Consider the following 13,387-nt stretch of genomic DNA (forward strand, 5'->3'; position numbering starts at 1 on the left):
CCTAAGCCAGCAATTCCAGTTATGATGGGGGAAAACAAACTAAGACCAAGAGCAAAAGGCACAATTTGATCAAAGTCATACTAACTAATGACACAGGCAAGTATAAGCCAGGCCAATTCGGATGACACTTAAATTGATTATTTTCTAAGGATTCATGACCTCACTAGCCCTGGAAATCTGATTAGGTTTCCAGTACTGGGTATGATTTCCCTCCTGTTGAGTGAGCATTAAGTCCAATTAGACAGCTGTTGGTTACCACCAACATGTGAGTACCCTTATTACACCTTTATACTTACCTTGCCATGCTGGTACTGGAAACTTAGCCAGCTTTCCAGGGCTAGTGAGGTCACGAACCATAGAATAAAATCTAGTACCACCACTCTGCTAGACCAGCATAATTCCTTACTACATTCTAAATCTTATCCTTATGTCCACAGATAAATGAAGCTACCACCCCTCATCCAAGCAGCTTCTCTTTACAGCAAATGGAGACCACCACAGAGAACCACAACTGGACACAATGCAGTTGTCAACAGGTCCACAGGGCCCCCAGCTCCAACAGATACATCTACATCACAGCTCAGAGAACACTGTAGAAGAGGGAATGGAGAGATTTGAAGAGTCAGCACACCAGGAAGTCTGCTGGGAAACAATCTCTCTTAGACGTGTCTGGATAAAGAAGACCAGAACAATGGCAATATATGGACAAGTGACTGCGGAAGATGGAAAGTTCTGTGGGTCCCACTGCTAGACAAAAAAACTACAAGCAACTAACAGCTGCTAGAAGTAGAATTAGCCTCTCCCAGGGATGAGCCCCTGATTGTTGGCCTATGCAAAGTGGTCAGCCCTGAAATCATTTCACACAAACAGACTCAGCAGCTTGTATTTATATTTGTACATACAAAGACACACATACATATGTAACAATAATTTTTAAAAAAACTAGAAATTTTTCTAGCTATAACCTAAAAAGTAGGGAGCAGGAGAGAGGTTAGTGGAAAGGTAGAACTGAGCTGGGCTGGAGGGAGAAGGGAAGGAAATTGATGTAATTCTATTGCAATTAAAAACATTTTAAGAAGACTTAAGAAATTATACAGGAACCAAGACATCTTTTTTTATACTACCCCTCGGAATATAAAAGATACTCAAGATGGGGCAGGCTCTATTCATTTCCTTCAAGGCAGATGAGCAGCAAAAGGAAGTATTTCTCACAACACTGACATAGCACAGAACAGGGATCCCAGGAGGTATGAAGGAGGAAGCAGTCATCGTGGGACATTTGGGCTCACTGTACACTGAGGATGGAACAGAGAACAGCTATCACTATCCTGAAAGTTTCCATTCTCCACAGACGGCACTCGGTGTGACACTGCACATCTGGACCATTTGTCCTTGTGGAGAAATCACATGCAAGGTCTCTTTTATAAGCAACCATTTTTGCAATAAAGGGCAACTGAATAATCACACAAAAGCAAGTACCACGTGAAATAAAAAGACAATTACCCATAAAGGTAGGCAAGAACACAGCTGGATGGATGATTTAAAGCAAAAAAAAAAAATCTGAAAGATGCCTGGAGACATCATTACTGCAAGAACAAATGCTAATAGAAGGACGCCCAAGCAGACACCGTGACTCTGCTTAAGACACAGATGAGAAAGGAGCCAAGGAATGAGAGGACTAAGCCCAGCCTTGGAGCAAAGCAAGAATCAGAGTTTCAATTAAGGAAAAAACACTGCAGAACATAGAAGGAAACCGGAACCAGGGTTCTGCAGAGCGCAAATCTTGTCCTGACATTTGCGGAGATAACTGAGCAGATGGGGCTTAGGCACAGGCCATCATCCATTTTGGTTTTTAAAATACTGACAGCCAGACTTACTACAAATAAAGGACCTCTTCCTAATACCACTTTTCTCCATCAGTCTTTACAAAATGAAAAGGCAAAAGGAACCACACAGAAATCAATGCACTTGAACATGAAGAAAAGGTGAAAGTAAAACCCATTCCAGAATTAAAGAAAGGTCGGTTTCAAACAGGGAGAGGCAGGCAGCACAACACACACCTCCCAGAAGGCTCCTCGCTGCTCCCTGCCACAGCTGGTGTCCTCCATCCCTCCGTTTTCTTCCCTGTAAAAATGGGAAAACCTAGCATAGCACCCTGGCAGCAAACAATGTAACAATTAAAACGGCCTTACATTTCTGGCTGCTGAGCCTTCAATGCAGGAGGAAAATTGAATTTGTACTTCACTGGTTTAAAGTTGCAAATTAAAACTTAAGTTACTGGAAAAGCTTTACACCCATTTATAGAAAACTCAGTATGGGCACTGCATTTTATTATAAGTTTTTATAAAATCAAAATGTATATCCAGTAAATCTAATGCCACTTTGACATCTGAATGGAGATGCATTGTAAATGTAAAAACCAGGTGAATTAACAAATACTTTTTGGGAAAAACTTACATAAATTCTATACCATACTCTAATATATGTGTGTGTGTGTGTGTGTGTGTGTGATTAATAATGTATATATAATATATAATAGAGTATGGCATATAATTTATTATACATTAATATATGTTCTATAATGTTATTTCTATAATAAACATATGTTACACTATTACATTGGTCTGTGTTGTTTCCTTTTCTTAGTGTGGCTAGAATTAGAAACTCTGGGGGCTGGAGAGATGGCTCAGAGTTTAAGAGCGCTGGCTGCTCTTCCAGAGGTCCTGAGTTCAATTCCCAGCAACCACATGGTGGCTCACAGCCATTGTAATGAGATCTGGTGCCATTTCTGGCCTACAGGCATACATGCAAGCAGAACACTATATACATAATAAATAAATCTTAAAAAAAATTAGAAACTCTGTACTCTAGAGTAAGACAGTGCTGTCCGGAAACAATACCTGTGACACAGCACATCTCTTCTACCAGTGTTTCTCGTGCTACTAACACGGTGAGTGCTGAGTGCAAGGCAATGTGGGAAGCCAAACAAAGCCTGTATCTACATCTCAAACTATCTGTAAAGAAGGAACAATGGACATATATCCTCAGTTTTCTTGAATACAAGTTAAATATCTGTTAAAAGAGGGGACTGAAAAAGGGGGGAAAGTCACACATAAAAAAACATACCATACTAGTTAATAACCTCAGAAACTGTCTTTTAAAATAAAAACTATTAGCAGAAATTGGAATTTGCGACAACCACCTACTTGGTAAGATTAAGGCTGAGGGATGGATATATTTACAGAACTGCTGTACAGGACCAGCCTCCAAGCCAAAGTTGGCCCTACTGGCCCAAGATCATTATAGCAGAGTTCATTAACTGTTGACCTCCCCTCTTGAAAGGGGTAAGGTAGGGAGGATCACGGCTCTGTCCATGTGAAGTAACAGGTAAACCTGGGCTAGGAACAGATGTTGCAGTGACCGTTAACTCCCAAAGGACAAGAAATAACTTATAGGCAAGGATGAAGGGGTCCCTGAGAACCTGGGTGTGGTTCACAATGGAAGGAATGGGTGTCAAAATCCCAATATTACATATTTACACACTATAATTCTTAAATTTAAAAGTAAAGCTAATTTTGTAAGAAGGCTCTATGAAACTGTTGTATTTAACTGAATCAATTCAGCTGAAATTTCTTTCAAATGGCATCCTCCAATGTCACCTAGGGGCAGCGTGAGTGCAACCAGTAGAGTCACCATCAGGGCTGGAAACAATGTCGGGGAACCAAGAGAGAGCTGCTCTTAGCATGCGACCTGCTACATGTTAGGGGCATGGTTCGTAGTGCTTGCAAGGCTCAAGGCACTTGTTCAAAAACAATGATTTTGAAGGGATTACCAATAAAACTTCTCAGTGAGGCTGAGAAAACTGCCTTTTGAAAGATGCAAGCTCACCAGCCAGACAACCTAGCCCTCTTGAGTAGTTCTAGGCCAGTAAGAGATTGTGTCTCAGAAAAACAGAAGGTGGTTCCGGAGGAATGACACCAAGGTCAACCTTTAGTCTGCACACACACCACACATTCATGTGTACTTGCATTCACATGTACCCTCACACAAACATATATACAAAATACATATGGGGTGGAGCAGGATATCCCCAAGAGATTCTTAATAGAAATCATCCTAAATGGAAAATCAACTTCTCATGATGTGGAGAATAACTTCTAGGTACATTATTTGGGATGATAAAATGGGCCTATCAACTTAAAGTAGTTACAGCCAGTTCTATTAGCTATGTAAGTAGACTATCATTGTTACTGTAATGTTAAAAAAAAAAGAAAGGCTTAATTATTACACGGTATACGTAAAACTCATTAGCTACCAACGGTGACCATTTTCAGTGTCATCTCTGTTGTCCAAATTCAAGGAAGTCAGAGCTATTTGGAACTCACTTGTCTTGCCTTTGTGACAGACAACTTTCTCAGGAAGCTGCTTTTACCTGACAAAGCAGACGCCATAAAGTACGAGCTAATGTGACAGGGATTTATAACCACCTCCATTTCTGCAAGCAACAGAATATCCTAGCCATGAAGATCTGCATACAACATAGGTCCATATTCCCTTTTTCGGTAGAAGCCCACTTGCTAATTATACTTCTTATAGATACATGCTGCTCAAAACCATGGCTTTAGCAAGGAGACGTGGGAGCCCCAATGTCTGAGTAAAGCAAAACTGCTGCCATCCTTAAACAGTGCAGAAGCAAAATCAACCAGGTTGCAATCTCATAAAACCTGCTGCTGCCCCATAAACACCAGGGATGCCAAGTTGCCACAGAGTAATCGTTGCTAAATAGGCACAGATGAAAGATTATAAACCAAATGAGTCAACTGTAAAGTCTGAAAGTATACAGGAGGGCTGGGAACATAACTCAGATGGTAGAATGCTTGTCTAGTACACATGATGCCCTGGGTTCTAAGCCAGCACTACATAAACCAGGTGTGGTGGCACATACCTGTAGGCCTGGCACTTGTGAGGCAAACAATGAGTTTTGAAAGTTCTAGGTGATCCTGGGCTACATAGAAAATTTGAGGTCAGTCTGGGCTGAATCCTTGTCTCAAAATAAGAGAAAAGAAAAAACAAAAAGGAATAAAGAGGCAGGCAGGAAAACAGAAGCTTCAATTTCAAGGCCATAATCAATGAGTAAAAGGAAGCCATGTTTGTGCACATAGGATTTACTGTGTGCCTTATCTGACCCTAACACAAAACAGAGATGCCTCTCCCACTACCTGCAGAATGTTCAAACCATGGCACTGATGCTCAGGGGACCCTCTCTTAGAACTCCCTAGGGGAATATGAAATTCCAACTTCATAAAGGAAGTACTCAAAATGTTTTTTGACGAATCCATCAATAACCACACATCCCGTTTGCCTTGGGTGTACTTATATTTTACTCTGAAGTTGACATCTAAGTTCTGTGTCTATGGTAGAAAGTGTATACAATGTCACTAAGGTTTGCCTGGTCTGGATAGCCCAGTATCAACTAGCTATAGTAAACAGCTTACCCCCATCCTTGTAGCTTGCAGTTTTCCTGCCTGGCCCACAGTCAGGACAAATCTCTGACACCCGCCAGTCCCACAGCCACTCAGACCCGACCAAGTAAACACAGAGACTTATATTGCTTACAAACTGTATGGCCGTGGCAGGCTTCTTGCTAACTGTTCTTATATCTTAAATTAATCCATTTCCATAAATCTATACCTTGTCACATGGCTCGTGGCTTACCGGCATCTTCACATGCGGCTTGTCATGGTGGCGGCTGGCAGTGTCTCCCTGACTCAGCCTTCCACTTCTCTCAATTCTCCTCTCTGTTAGTCCCGCCTTACTTCCTGCCTGGCCACTGACCAATCAGTGATTTATTCAATGACCAATCAGCAACACATTTGACATACAGACCATCCCACAGCACACCCTAGTCCCTAAGATGGGCTCAATTCATCACCAATTAGGTGACCCATTCCTTCTCATGGTGATGGGTGTACATAAGCACAGCCTGGCCCAGAAAGCACACACGATCTCCCTGACCACAGAAAGTGGCTAAGAAACCCACAGTCTCTGAAAAGCCTGGGGGTTACTGATATCAGAAGCTCAGATGTGAATTCAGCTGGTGGCAGGAGTGGACATAAGGCTGGAACTGCTAGCCTTCACTTTGCCATTCTCAGGGCACTCAGAAACACAAGGCCTGAAGGTAAAGTCAAACATCCCAAAACACAGAATCAAGAATAGTTCCAGACAACCAGATCCCTAGTCAAGCCATTCCTAAACCCCTCCCTATCACGTTGTTTCCTGTGAGCTTGTTAACAACCTACACTATTTAAGGCTGCTTGGAACCGAGTTTTCAGTTATTTCAGGTAAATAAACACACAAAACACTATCTGATAAGATAAAATGTCTTGTAAGAGAGTCCATGTTGCATATGCATCAAGCTATGTATTTTAATAAATTTTCATATGCATGTTTTTTATCTGCCCAATTAGGCAGACAGATAATATTGGCAGCCTAGTTTTACATCAGAGAATGACTCACTAAAGTGGTCCAATAGCCTGAATGCTATCAACCCAATGCTGGCTGTGTGAGACTCCTTCTCAGCACTTTCAAAGTCAGTTCATGTGACAGGAACTACCACTACCTGCATCTTACCATGACAGTATGGGAAACAGAGGGTCAAGGCAGCCAAGGCAAGCAAAATAGTAAACAGCGGGTCCAGGGTAAAGGTTATCAGTCTAGGAAGACAAAGGATCATCTTGCTCCCAAGTTCCACGTGACTCCACTGCCATCACCCTATTTCAAACTCACAGCTCTCAGAAATTTTCTCAGATGAGTTAAATGTGCACTGAGATGATTGGGACAATAAACTTATCTATACTGTGTACTCCCTGTTCCTGAAGCTTCTTTGCCATAATTTAGCACCCAGTGAGTACAGGTGTACATAAAGCACACTTCCATATGACCAAGTAATCTTTTCCTCCCTGACTATGACAATAAATATGTAGTGAGAGCCTACCAGCACACATGTTTCATTGCAAAAGATCAAAAGAAAAGGCCTTTATGTATTCAAAATAATTTATCACAGTACCAACATTTAACAAGGTGCATTTGACTTACTCTTGGCCTTTTGCTCCAGAAATGTTATTCAAAAGCATGAACCAGCCTGCACCCAGGAAGCATTTATTTGGTAGCAGCTCCTGTAAGGCGAGAGAGCTGCCATGGAAAACATGGTCAGCCTGGCATTCTTAACATCAGAGCTTGGCCCCGACAGAGCGAGGTGCTTCCTCTGACCCTGCCAAGCACGTCGCAGTGCCACCAACCACCTCCCTATTAATTATCAAGTCCTGGTTGCAGAGAACAATGAACTTGGTTTATTACTTTGCCTTTCGTCTTAAAGAACAGCTTCAAGAGCAGACGTTTAGGAATGGGAGAACACAGTCTGGTGGAAATTAACAGCCTGAGTGGAACCTTAATGAGAGGCTGAAAAATTAACAACTGCACACTGCAGAAGTGCAGAATTCTCTCACTTGCTTTAAGATCAGGGAAGAGCCAATGGGACAAAAATGTGTGAACACATTTTCAAAGGACAAAGTGCTTTGCCCATGGGAGTACTGAGAGCGATTTCATCAGAGAGGCACAAGGTCATCTTCACTGGTGTATGGAAGAAACAGATTGTTTGTAATAATCCTCTCTCACATCATCTTTATTGCATGCCCTCCACCCCACCCCCACCCTTATGTCCTTTCTCCCTTCAATTCTCCCTACTATCAACGCCAGGAGCACACACAGTTTCAGACCTGTGGGGCTGCCTGGGAAGGCAAAGAGATAAGGAAAATAGATTGGAAAAATGCTAATGGAAGATTGTTAAGCAAGAAATACTGCTTGTCCTGAGCCTATAGACTTAGGTAACCTGCTCATAGTTAACTCTGGTTTCAGTCACATAGAAGCTCTAGTCAAAGAGACACTGGCAAATAAGATGCTTGAACATTCTTGTTGCTTATAATAATAACGACCCTGAGATCACCTTATTAATAGCTAATATATTGGTAAAAAAGACATAAAGCCAAACCAGCCCCAACCGACCTGGAGCCAACTACCAACCATGAGGATTAAGCCATCTCCAACCCATTACACCACACACCAGAGCAAGACAGAAGGCACTAAAAGTCCATGGTGTAAGCCTGGGCCATGGAATCACGGGAAATAACAACTGTCTGGATAAGCTAGGAGAATGCAGCCAAAGTTCTCAAGCTTGTCCGTAAGTATCTTAGAAATAAAAGAACACAACCAAATCCAGCAATTTTTTACTGCTAGAAGAGTACTAGCACACTAAAACTTATGGTAGAAACATAACAAAATAACAGTCCCAGACCTCAAAGAGTTTATAATCTAACAGAATGAAAACATACAGGTAACTACCATGTACCATGATGGATTAGACATCATTCCCTTGCATCTCCATAAGCTTCCCCAGTAACAGTATATCCATGTGAAACTTAGGGCTGCCTATTCATTCAATGTCCACACCTAAGTACTCCAAACAGAAACTGTTTATAGACAAGTGCATACATGTTCATAAAGTGATTTCTATGTGTCAAGGGTTTTTCAAAGAGGGGAGGAGAGAGGAGGCAAAGAGAACAGACACACATAAGCCTCTACAAATTATTTAACATAAACCATCCTTTAAAAAATTCTATTGAAATTAAAAAGTGAGATTTGCTGCTCTTACAGTGTGAGGTCACAACCCATGTGGGAGCAGAACCACTATGTTTTACCAACAAATGTACTTTAGACTGGATTCAGTAGAAATCAGAGGATGAGATAAGACAATCCAAGATGAAGAGAACTGTACAAAGAAATATCCAAAAGCAGGGAGGAAAATTTTCATCTCTAGATATAATAATTCCCTACAAGGGCAGAGGCTTATTGCTTTGCTCTGAGGATGTGCCCTCTGCCTAGAACCATGTCACGGTAGGATTTTCTCAACAACTGGGTGCTCAATGAAGGAAGAAAGAAGAGATAAACAGATGAAAGATGGGAAGGATAAACTGAGGAAAGCTGAGGACCCACGATGAAGATGCTTTCAAAAGCTATTTAGCAATATAGGCAGCAGCCCAGGTTTATAAAAATATCAGCATACCAAGAGGGAGATCATTCATTAGCTTCTATCCCTAATAAGAATTCTTTGAAAAATTTGAAAACAGTTTTTTTAGGTACAAAAATTCAACTCACACACAAAAAAAAATGTATCAAGATTCAAAAGGAGTGACCTGAACATGACCAGCACCAATAAACAGGTACTGAGTTGGGCTGACTATGTTTTTCCAGTGAAAATCACAGGAGGAAGAACCACGATGGTTGAAATGCCCACCATGGCCAATCCTGGATAAATGTGGACAATCACAGTACAGTCCATGTAGTGAAATGATCAATATAGTCATGTCCTGTACAGCAGTGCTGCAATCAAGGGTCACATGGTGGCTCCATTAGAATATCACCTAGTAATGCTGTAGACATCTTAGTTTGTGCTATGATGCTAACACTAGATGAAAATATCTGATAATATACCTCTCAGAATGTGTTTCCTCCATTATGAAATGTACAATCGCACTCATATTTTTCAAACTGCAGAAATAAACAATAACTGATACGAACCTGGCCATCGGGGACTTTAGAGTGCTTTTCTTGGTCTGCCTTTGCACAGCCACAATACTGTGCTTAGAACCCCTGGGTCTACTTTCTGGCTAGCACATTACAAATCCCAGATGTTTTCATATCTCAGGCTAGAGTTTTGAATCATGGAATGGCTAAAAACAACTCTTGATAAGGAAGACTATACTCTATGGCTGCAAGTAATGTCTCAAGAACTGGGGTAAGTTGATGACCATAAATAAAATCTTATCCCAGATCTGCCCTCTGCTTTAATGGTTTAATTCTTATACCAAAAATATGGAAGATACCACCAAAAACAGGGGGGAAAGTATCTTCTCCATACTTGGTGTAGGTTCTCCAAAAGGCAGAGGATCCAGTGCCCTGGTCAGGGAGACCCAAAGAACTGCAGGGAACTCATTTCACAAACCTACTACATCGCAGGCCTGCTGAGCAATGGCCCCGTTATTAGTCTGCTCCAAATCCACACCCTCTCCAGTTCATGCAAGGAAACTGCAGAGAGCAAGGGAAAAACTCTTTACAGATTGCTGTAATCTTGCAGAGACAAACAGCTCAGCTGATTCACTCTGTCATAAAACAGAAGTAGCATGCTTCTCTTCGGAATTTAAACTCAGAAAATCTTCATCCAGGAAAAGATCCTGTTCACATTTTATTATATTCCCTGTTACTTAAGAAGTTCTGAAAGAGTAAAGGACCCCTCCATCTATGTGTTCTCTCTCCATCCTAGCCATGAACTCCTGGCCCAAAACTTCTGTAGTCCCCAGAGAAGGACTAACAAGCCACCAGAACAATTCAAAATTAAACTATTTGCATTCTTATCTCATCATCATGTGGGTTCGGATATGCCCTGGCCACTATATTCAGCAGAGCAAACACCAACTGGGTATAAGGTACACACAATAAAAACCTGAAAAAAATCTTCAAGTTACTTTCACGCAATTAGTACACTTATCATAGAAACTGCTGGTGTGGGGGTCTGTGTAAGAGCAGCCTGCTTATTCTCTGACACAGCTGGAAGCCCTGTGTGGGGCAGTTGGAAACACAAAATCCAGCCAGACACTGGAGTGATCAAAGACTATGTCTACAGCAAGAGAAATGTGCAGTCTGTAGAAAAGCAAGAATAACTAAAGCTGGAAGGACTCAACCAGGAGCACCACCTGGCTCTAGGTCCCTGGCTGCAGCGTGGCTCCAGACACACACACAGGCCATGATACCATCTGTCATACAGCTGCCAGCTTTGCACTGCAGTCCAACTGTCTGCGATTATTTTGAAGCACAGAGCTCAAGGAGCTCCTTGGAAGTCAGAGAACATACCTTGGGCATTTTTTTCTTTAGCTGGCTATAAAACTCTGCGAAGAGAAACAAGCATGTGCAAAACCGATAAACCAAAAAGCAGCAGAGACGGAGGTGGGCTGTGGGGATGAAGAAAGAATTCTCTAATTCCACTTTCAGATGAAAGCTTGAAAAATTCATCAGGCCAAAAACACCTGGGATTTGCAGTGTACCAGACCAGAAGGTGCACCCAAGGGTTCTGGTATGACTCCAAACACCATGCAATGGACACTGTATTGTGGCTGTGCAAAAGGAGAACCAAAGCAAGCACTCGAAAGCTCCTGATGGTTAGGCTTGCAGAAGCTGGACTCATCAGAAGAGGCAGCCCAGGTGCAGATAAATTCGGCCAACATGCAACCACATGCTGACAGCATTCTAAAAGGGACCAGAAAGACAGGCTTCAAAAGAAAAGGAGGGGTCACTGCCCTGAGAAGCTGCAGTGCACCAGAGACCAGGTACAAACACACTTGGGCACCAGTCAATGCCGACCACAGAACAGAAGCCACTTCGCTGCTTAAACCCAAGGGACTTGGATACAGGCACTGGTCACTCAGTCGTGACTGGTTACTGTTGGTTGTAAGAGAGTGGTGGAAAGCCACCAGGGATGGTGAAGTCACCCACAGGCAACAGGAACCCAACACTACCACAAGATGAGGGCAGAGAGGAGGGCTATTTCTAGAGTCAGTGTTACCGAAGACCTCAGATTTCACTATTCCCAAGCAAGGAAAGTCACAGGCTGGATACAGAAAGAAGGGAACAAAGCTGTTCCTTGCTTCTGAGCATTCAAGAGCTCAGACTGTGCTGAGACGCAGGGAAGTTCAACATTCAAGGAACCTTCACCCAACATTGACTTCAATGCTAATGTCTATATGAGAGGGCAGAGCCCCGCATTCCTGAACCCGCTCCCCATGAGGTCTATTGATAAATTACCCTGGAGTCTCCCATCTGGAACAGGAAGGCAAGCATGCAGCACTGTATGCAGGGGTAGCTTCATGCAGACTGATCAACTTATGGGACACACTGTAGAAATGCAGGAGAGGATCATAGAAACTACATAAATACATGTACATATCTGAGGAATAGCAACCAACTCCCGTGGAAGATTTTCAAAATAAGCATTTGAGTAGTGCTCTCCACCCCAGCCTGAAGGCAAAAGGAGATCGAGAGAGCCCTTAAGGCACCCAGTGAGGCCAGAGGATGAGCACAGACCTAAGGTACAAACAAGAAGGGGAGGACAGGAAACTGCCCCTGCCTTTCTCATAACCTTTAATAACACATTCTCATCTGAAAAGTCATGAAAAATAAAGATAACTAGATGAATGCAAAGTGGGACGACAATCAGAGGAGGATTTGGCTTCAAAGCCCAGAATCACTTTGGGGGGCTGTTATGAAAAATTTTGGACATTTTACTATTGTGATTTTGCAGAAAGGTCAAAAACTAGTTACAGTGTAGGGGTGTTACTCTGAGGTAACCTTGCTCATCATACAAGGCCCTAGTGCATTCCCCCAGTGCCAATACACATCACACACACACACACACACACACACACACACACACACACACACACACACACACACACTGAAAGTACAGGGGGGAGATACCACAGCAGCAGAAGCAGGAAATGATGTTTAAGTCTTACAACTTTTTGCTGTTGTGCCTCCGGTCCTACCAGGTACCACTTCTGCTAATAACTTTCAAAGTGTTTACTAGACATGACTTCTCTTGTTCTTTAAACATGGCACACTTTAACTCTGCATCTTTGCAAGCTTCCGGAGGAAAGTTACACCACACCATATCATGGAAGGTCAAAAGGCCTGGCCTTTAGAGATCACTACCGTACCACTCAGAGGGGTCTAAACTTCAGGAACAAATACATGCGTCTCCTGACAGTGTTTATTCTAACATGACTATTCTGAGATGTGAATAAAACCTCTGCTCAGTTTCATGCACCATTGTCTCTTGACAAAGGCAGGCTGCAATGTAGCTCAATGGTAGGACATTTGCCTAGCATGTCTAAAACTCTGGGTTGAATCCAGGGCACTACTAAAATAATTAAGTGAATAAATAAATTCTGAACAAAGGAAACACTGCAGGAGCATGGTTCCTAAAACAGCATGCCTTTCCCCTTGGGACAGAAGGAGATGGAAGGAGATCTGGAAGCCAAAGCCCTCACCTAACACTGACATTTGGGCTCCTGAAAAAAAGTCCCCAGGACCATCAACCCCTGTGCATCAAAGCTGAGCACCGTCTCTAGCTCAAGGTGTCTTCATAACCCCGGAGTGGGGCAGGCAAACTCCCTGACACAAATAGAAGTGAACACAGTATATTGCTGAGCCTGGCTCGTGCCACTGTTGTCAGATGAGGACTCAGTGGCTAATTCAGGCCTTCAAGTCTGCCCCCACAAAC

General features: G+C 42.6%; 1 protein-coding gene across 5 annotated transcripts in view; it reads right to left on the minus strand.

Annotated features, from left to right (window-relative positions):
• Kif16b (kinesin family member 16B) overlaps positions 1-13,387 on the minus strand; it is a 279,659-nt gene that overhangs the window by 200,809 nt on the left and 65,463 nt on the right. The window lies entirely within an intron of this gene.

The sequence above is a fragment of the Peromyscus californicus genome, unplaced genomic scaffold (genome assembly GCF_007827085.1).
Source record: "Peromyscus californicus insignis strain IS unplaced genomic scaffold, ASM782708v3 Scaffold_7__1_contigs__length_154581171, whole genome shotgun sequence".
In the NCBI taxonomy this organism is placed as follows: domain Eukaryota; kingdom Metazoa; phylum Chordata; class Mammalia; order Rodentia; family Cricetidae; genus Peromyscus; species Peromyscus californicus.